The sequence below is a fragment of the Triticum aestivum genome, chromosome 6D (genome assembly GCF_018294505.1).
Source record: "Triticum aestivum cultivar Chinese Spring chromosome 6D, IWGSC CS RefSeq v2.1, whole genome shotgun sequence".
Taxonomy (NCBI): domain Eukaryota; kingdom Viridiplantae; phylum Streptophyta; class Magnoliopsida; order Poales; family Poaceae; genus Triticum; species Triticum aestivum.
This window is the reverse complement of record NC_057811.1, coordinates 400,226,502-400,232,872: the sequence shown is the minus strand read 5'-3', so window position 1 is coordinate 400,232,872 and position 6,371 is coordinate 400,226,502. Positions and strand designations below refer to the sequence as shown.

The 6,371-nt window shown below is 46.1% G+C and overlaps 1 long non-coding RNA gene across 1 annotated transcript; it reads left to right on the top strand.

Moving 5' to 3' along the window:
- The first annotated feature begins 3,892 nt into the window (after positions 1 to 3,892).
- On the top strand, positions 3,893 to 6,156 carry LOC123141733 (uncharacterized). The gene is made up of 3 exons (XR_006470408.1): positions 3,893 to 4,457; positions 5,250 to 5,377; positions 5,623 to 6,156. It is a non-coding gene; the product is annotated as an uncharacterized lncRNA (long non-coding RNA).
- Positions 6,157 to 6,371: the final 215 nt, after the last annotated feature.

Below are 6,371 nucleotides of genomic sequence, written 5' to 3'. Positions count from 1 at the left end.
CCGCATTGTCCGGCGTTCGAAGGCCTACAAGGTTCACAACGGAGAGCTCTACAAGAAAAGTACTACCGGAGTGCTTCAAAGATGTATCTTCGAGTAAGAGGGGCGGCAGCTTTTAGCGGAAATTCACGCTGGTCTCGGCGGACACCACGCCGCAGCTCGGGCCCTTGTTAGCAAGGCCTTCCGTACTGGGTTTTATTGGCCGACAGCCCGAGCAGACACGCAGGACCTTGTTCAACGCTGCGTCGGATGCCAACTCTTCGCCAACCAAAGCCACATGCCCCCAACTGCCTTACAAACTATCCCCATTACTTGGCCTTTCGTGGTCTGGGGACTGGATATGGTTGGACCCCTTAAAGGGGGAAGCCATAAGAAAAAAAATATCTGCTGGTCATTGATAACCAACAAGTATAGGGGATCAATTGTAGCCTCTTTCGATAAGTAAGAGTGTCGAACCCAACGAGGAGCTAAAGGTAGAACAAATATTCCCTCAAGTTCTATCGACCACCGATACAACTCTACGCACGCTTGACGTTCGCTTTACCTAGAACAAGTATGAAACTAGAAGTACTTTGTAGGTGTTTATGGATAGGTTTGCAAGAAAGTAAAGAGCACGAAAATAAAACTAGGGGTTGCTTAGATAAAAACACAACTAAAGTAAATATAGCGAGTGTGGAAAAGTGGTGGTAGGAGTTGCGAAATTGTCCCTAAGCAATTGACTACTTTACTAGATCGATATCAAGTTTTATGTGGGAGAGGCCACTGCTAGCATGTCATCCCTTACTTGGAATTCTATGCACTTATGATTGGAACTATTAGCAAGCATCCGCAACTACTAACGTTCATTAAGGTAAAACCCAACCATAGCATTAAGATATATTGGTCCCCCTTCAATCCCGTATGCATCAATTTCTATGCTAGGCTGAAGCTTCTGTCACCCTTGCCCTCCAATACATAGTCCTATCAACATACAATTAACCCTATGGTGTGATCCACGTGCGCGCTCATATGATGGGCACCAAAGGACAGCAACATAACCACAAGCAAATTAAATCAATCATAGCAATTCATCAACCACCGATAGGACAACGAAAATCTACTCAGACATCATAGGATGGCAACACATCATTGGATAATAATATGAAGCATAAAGCACCATGTTCAAGTAGAGGGTACAGCGGGTTGCGGGAGAGTGGACCGCTGTAGATAGAGGGGGGAAGGTGATGGAGATGTTGGTGAAGATGGCGAAGGTGTTATTGAAGATCGCGGTGATGATGATGGTGGCCACAGCAGCGTTTCGGCGCCACCTGAGGAGAGGGGGAGAGGGGCCCCCTTCTTAATCTTCTTCCTTGACCTCCTCCCTAGATGGGAGAAGGGTTTCCCCTCTGGTCCTTGGCCTCCATGGCGTGGGAGGGGCGAGAGCCCCTCCGAGATTGGATCAGTCTCTCTGTCTCTCTCTGTTTCTGCGTTCTGGTCTGCAGCCCTTTCACCGTTTCATATATATATATATATGGAGATCCGTAACTCCGATTGGACTGAAACCTTCGCCGTTATTTTTTTTTACCAAAAATTAGCTTTCTTGCGGCCGAAGAAGGGCATCAACCGCCTTATGGGTGGCCCACGAGGGTCAGGGGCGCGCCCCTGCCTCGTGGCCACCTCGGGCACCGTCTCAGGTTGACTCTTCTTCCGGAATTCTCCAAATATTCCAAAAATATTCTCCGTCCGTTTTTATCCCGTTTGGATTCCGTTTGATATGGATATTCTGCGAAACATAAAACGTGCAACAAACAGGAACTGGCACTGGGCACTGGATCAATATGTTAGTCCCAAAAATAGTATAAAAAGTTGCCAAAAAGTATATGAAAGTTGTATAATATTGGCATGGAACAATCAAAAATTATAGATACGACGGAGACGTATCAGCATCCCCAAGCTTAATTCCTGCTCGTCCTCGAGTAGGTAAATGATAAAAAGATAATTTTTGATGTGGAATGCTACCTAGCATAATCTTGATCACATATCTAATCATGGCATGAATAAGACACGAGTGATTCAAAGCAATAGTCTATCATTTGACATAAAAACAATAATACTTCAAGCATACCAACCAAGCAATTATGTCTTATCGAAATAACATAGCCAAAGAAAGCTCATCCCTACACAATCATATAGTGTGGCTATGCTCCATCTTCACCACACAAAGCATTCAAATCATGCACAACCCCGATGACAAGCCGAGCAATTGGTTCATACTTTTTAACGCGCTTCAGCCTTTTCAAACCTCACACAATACATGAGCGCAAGCCATGGATATAGCACTATAGGTGGAATAGAATATGATGATAGGGGTTATGTGGAGAAGACAAAAAAGAGGAGAAAGTCTCACATCGACGCGGCTAATCAACGGGCTATGGAGATGCCCATCAATTGATGTCAATGTGAGGAGTAGGGATTGCCATGCAACGGATGCACTAGAGCTATAAGTGTATGAAAGCTCAAACTGAAACTAAGTGGGTGTGCATCCAACTTGCTTGCTCATGAAGACCTCGGGCATTTGAGGAAGCCCATCATCAGAATATACAAGCCAAGTTCTATAATGAAAATTCCCACTAGTATATGAAAGTGATAACTCAAGAGACTCTCTATATGAAGAACATGCTGCTACTTTGAAGCACAAGTGTGGTAAAAGGATAGTAACATTGCCCCTTCTCTCTTTTCTCTCATTTTTTTCTTTTTTTTTCCTTTTCTTTTTTTGGCCTTTCTCTTTTTTTATTTTTTTTATTTTTTCGTCCGGAGTCTCATCCCGACTTGTGGGGGAATCATAGTCTCCATCATCCTTTCCTCACTGGGGCAATGCTCTAATAATGATGATCATCACACTTTTATTTACTTACAACTCAATATTACAACAAGATACTAGAACAAAGATATGACTCTATATGAATGCCTCCGGCGGTGTACCGGGATGTGCAATGATCTAGCGTAGCAATGACATCAAAAAACGGACAAGCCATGAAAATATCATGCTAGCTATCTTACGATCATGCAAAGCAATATGACAATAAATGCTCATGTCATGTATATGATGATGATGGAAGTTGCATGGCAATATATCTCGGAATGGCTATGGAAATGCCATGATAGGTAGGTATGGTGGCTGTTTTGAGGAAGATATAATGAGGCTTATGTGTGATGGAGCTTATCGTATCACGGGGTTTGGATGCACCGGTGAAGTTTGCACCAACTCTCGAGGTGAGAAAGGACAATGCACGGTACCGAAGAGGCTAGCAATGATGGAAGGGTGAGAGTGCGTATAATCCATGGACTCACATTAGTCATAAAGAACTCATATACTTATTGCAAAAGTTTATTAGCCCTCGAAGCAAAGTACTACTATGCATGCCCCTAGGGGGATAGATTGGTAGGAAAAGACCATCGCTCGTCCCCGACCGCCGCTCAGAAGGAAAGCAATGAAAGAACACCTCATGCTCCGACTTCGTTACATAACGGTTCACCATACGTGCATGCTACGGGACTTGCAAACCTCAACACAAGTATTCCTCAATTTCACAATTACTCAACTAGCACGACTCTAATATCACCATCTTTATATCGCAAAACTATTGCAAGGAACCAAACATATCATATTCAGTGATCTACAAGTTTTATGTAGGATTTTATGACTAACCATGTGAATGACCAGTTCCTGTCATCTCTCTAAATAGATATAAGTGAAGCAAGAGATTTAATTCTTTCTAAAAAATATTTGCCCGTGCTCTAACAAGTACTCCCTCTGTTCCGAAATGTAGGTCGTTTAACGATCTGTAGTACAAAATTTCCTAGGCTACGAAATTTCTCGAGTTTCCCATTCTACCCCTCTTCTCGTGCCCACCGACACGTTCCCCTCTCTCTCGCGCGACGCCGCCCACCACTCGCTCCCCTCCACTCGTCTCTCTCTCGCGCGCGACATGCCCTCTCTCTCTCCCTCTCGCCGGCATCTTGCTCCGCACCGCCGCCTAGCTCACCGCTCCCCACGCGCCGCCGCCTAGCTTACCGCTCCCCACGCGCCGCCCTCTCCTACTCCGGCAACGCGGTGCTGGGCGAGGAGTAGATGCAGAAAGCTGCCATTTTTATGCGCCAGCAACACGCTGCTGGGCGAGGAGGACGTGCGCACTGGCGCTAGATCTGAGTGCGCCGGCAGTCGATCTGCTTTGAGGCTTGAAGGAGGCGCTGAACCGGCCCGGGCGTGAAGACGGCGGCGTGGGGAGCTGGAGCACGAGCGGGAGGAGCTGGAGCCGCATCTGGATGTCGCCGTGATGATGAGCCGCATCTGGACGTCGTCGTAGATGGCCAGGGCTTTAATCTGGAGCTCATTTAACTTGGCCAGGGCTTAAATCTGGAGCTCCATGGCGTTCCACAAGCGCGGCGGCCAGGCAATACTCCACTTGTACTGCATCAAGGTCTGACCACCGTCTCCTCTTTGATTAACTGAAATCATTTACTGTAGGACTTGCAAGCAGCTGTGCTTGCAAGCAGTAGCCCTTCTCTCTTATTCTCATTTCTCTCATCTCAAGCAGTTAAAAACTTTAATTAATTAAAACTACTTAACACAAAATTAAATGAAACTTTTCAAACAAAAATGATCATATATATATGGACTAAAGTTTCAGTATAGTTCCAAGCACAGTAAAGTTTCAGTAATGTTATGGAGTACTGAATTTTGCAATTTTGGTTCTCTGTAATTTTGCAATATTGCTTGCAGTCAGTATTGCTTTAATCTGTGAAAATTGGAGTAGCATTATTGCTTGCTTTGTAGTGCATTTTTGCTAGGGACCTGATACTCCATAGTCCATAGTAGTGCATTTTTTCTGCAACCTAAACTGGAGTAAACTAGAGTAGGACCTGATACATTTAAGCCATTTGCTAGCACTTCTTGCAGCAGTACAGTAGCATGTGAGCACTTCTTTCAGGAGTATGTTGGAGCTACAAGTAGGACTTACTGTTATAGTAGGACGTGCTCTCTTCTTCTTGATAGGACCGTGTACAAGAGCTGCGACTACGACTACGACGACTCCGGACTCCATTCCGAAAGATTGCCACCGAGTAGAGATGCTTGGTGCCACTGTTAACAGCAAGTCGCGGCTCTTACTCATAGCAACTGTTAACAGCAAGTGCTGATCATAGTAAAAGATTAAAGAAACTTGAGGAATGAGTATTTTTTTAATGATGCTTCTTGTGCCATATTTTCCCAGGAATGAGTACTTCAAACGCTGGTAGCATCAGCAGCACCAAAGGGTAGCTTCAGGTTCTCTCCTGGCCATGGAGCCATGGGCTGTGAATATTAAGCACGAAACAGGGGTCTCCTTTCCTCTTAAGCAGAGTAAGTACTCCATTATGATGCAAATTGTTGGAGTATCTTTCTAAAATTTTGAAAAGGAATCAAGACCTACAGTTTTACTCTATTTGGCATTCTTTCTGTATACATACATTTGGCATTCTTGTTCAAATTATCAGTTCAAATTTAGTGATATCTCTGAATTATACTCCATCAGTACTGCCAAATTCAGTTAACTTGTTCACATTATTTGTTGAATTGTCGGCAACAAACATCTGAATCAAATGCAGGCAGCAGCTCCGGTTGAGGAGATGAACCTGGGCCGCAGCCGAGCCCAGCAGCAGGTCGAGGAAGAGCCTCCACCTGGGCATGCACGGGCCAGGAGGAGCTCCTGGACGTGGGAGAGGAGGAGCGCCTGGGCTGGAGGTGGAGGCGCCTGGACCTGGGCGCAGTCGCCGGATGTGGGAGTGCCTGGACCTGAGCGCAGTCGCCGGATGTGGGGGTCCCTGGACCTGGGCGCAGTCGCCGGATGTGGGGGTCCCTGGACCTGGGCGCAGTCGCCGGATGTGGGGGCGCCTGGACCTGGGCGCAGTCGCCGGAGGTGGGGGCGCCTGGGACCTGGGCACAGTCGCCGGATGTGGGAGGAGGTGGCGATGGAGGGCGGAGGTGGGGGTGGAGGGCGAGGGCGGAGGTGGGCGTGGAGCTGGAGGGCTGAAGGTAGAAGACGACGCAGGCTTCAAATTCAAATTGGGGGTAGTACGGTCCTTTTGCACGATTTCACCTGGTCGGAACAAGGTCGCCAGCGACCTACATTTCGGAACGGAGGGAGTATAAGTGAAGCAAAAGAGCATTCTACAAATGGCGGTTGTCTAAGTGAAGAGAAACAGGCAATCCAAACTTCAAATGATATAAGTGAAGCACATGAAGCATTCTATAAAGCCATACTCAAAAAATTTAAGTGAAGTGCAATGAGCATTCTATAAATCAACCAAGGACTATCTCATACCAGCATGGTGCATAAAAGAAAAAAGATAACTAA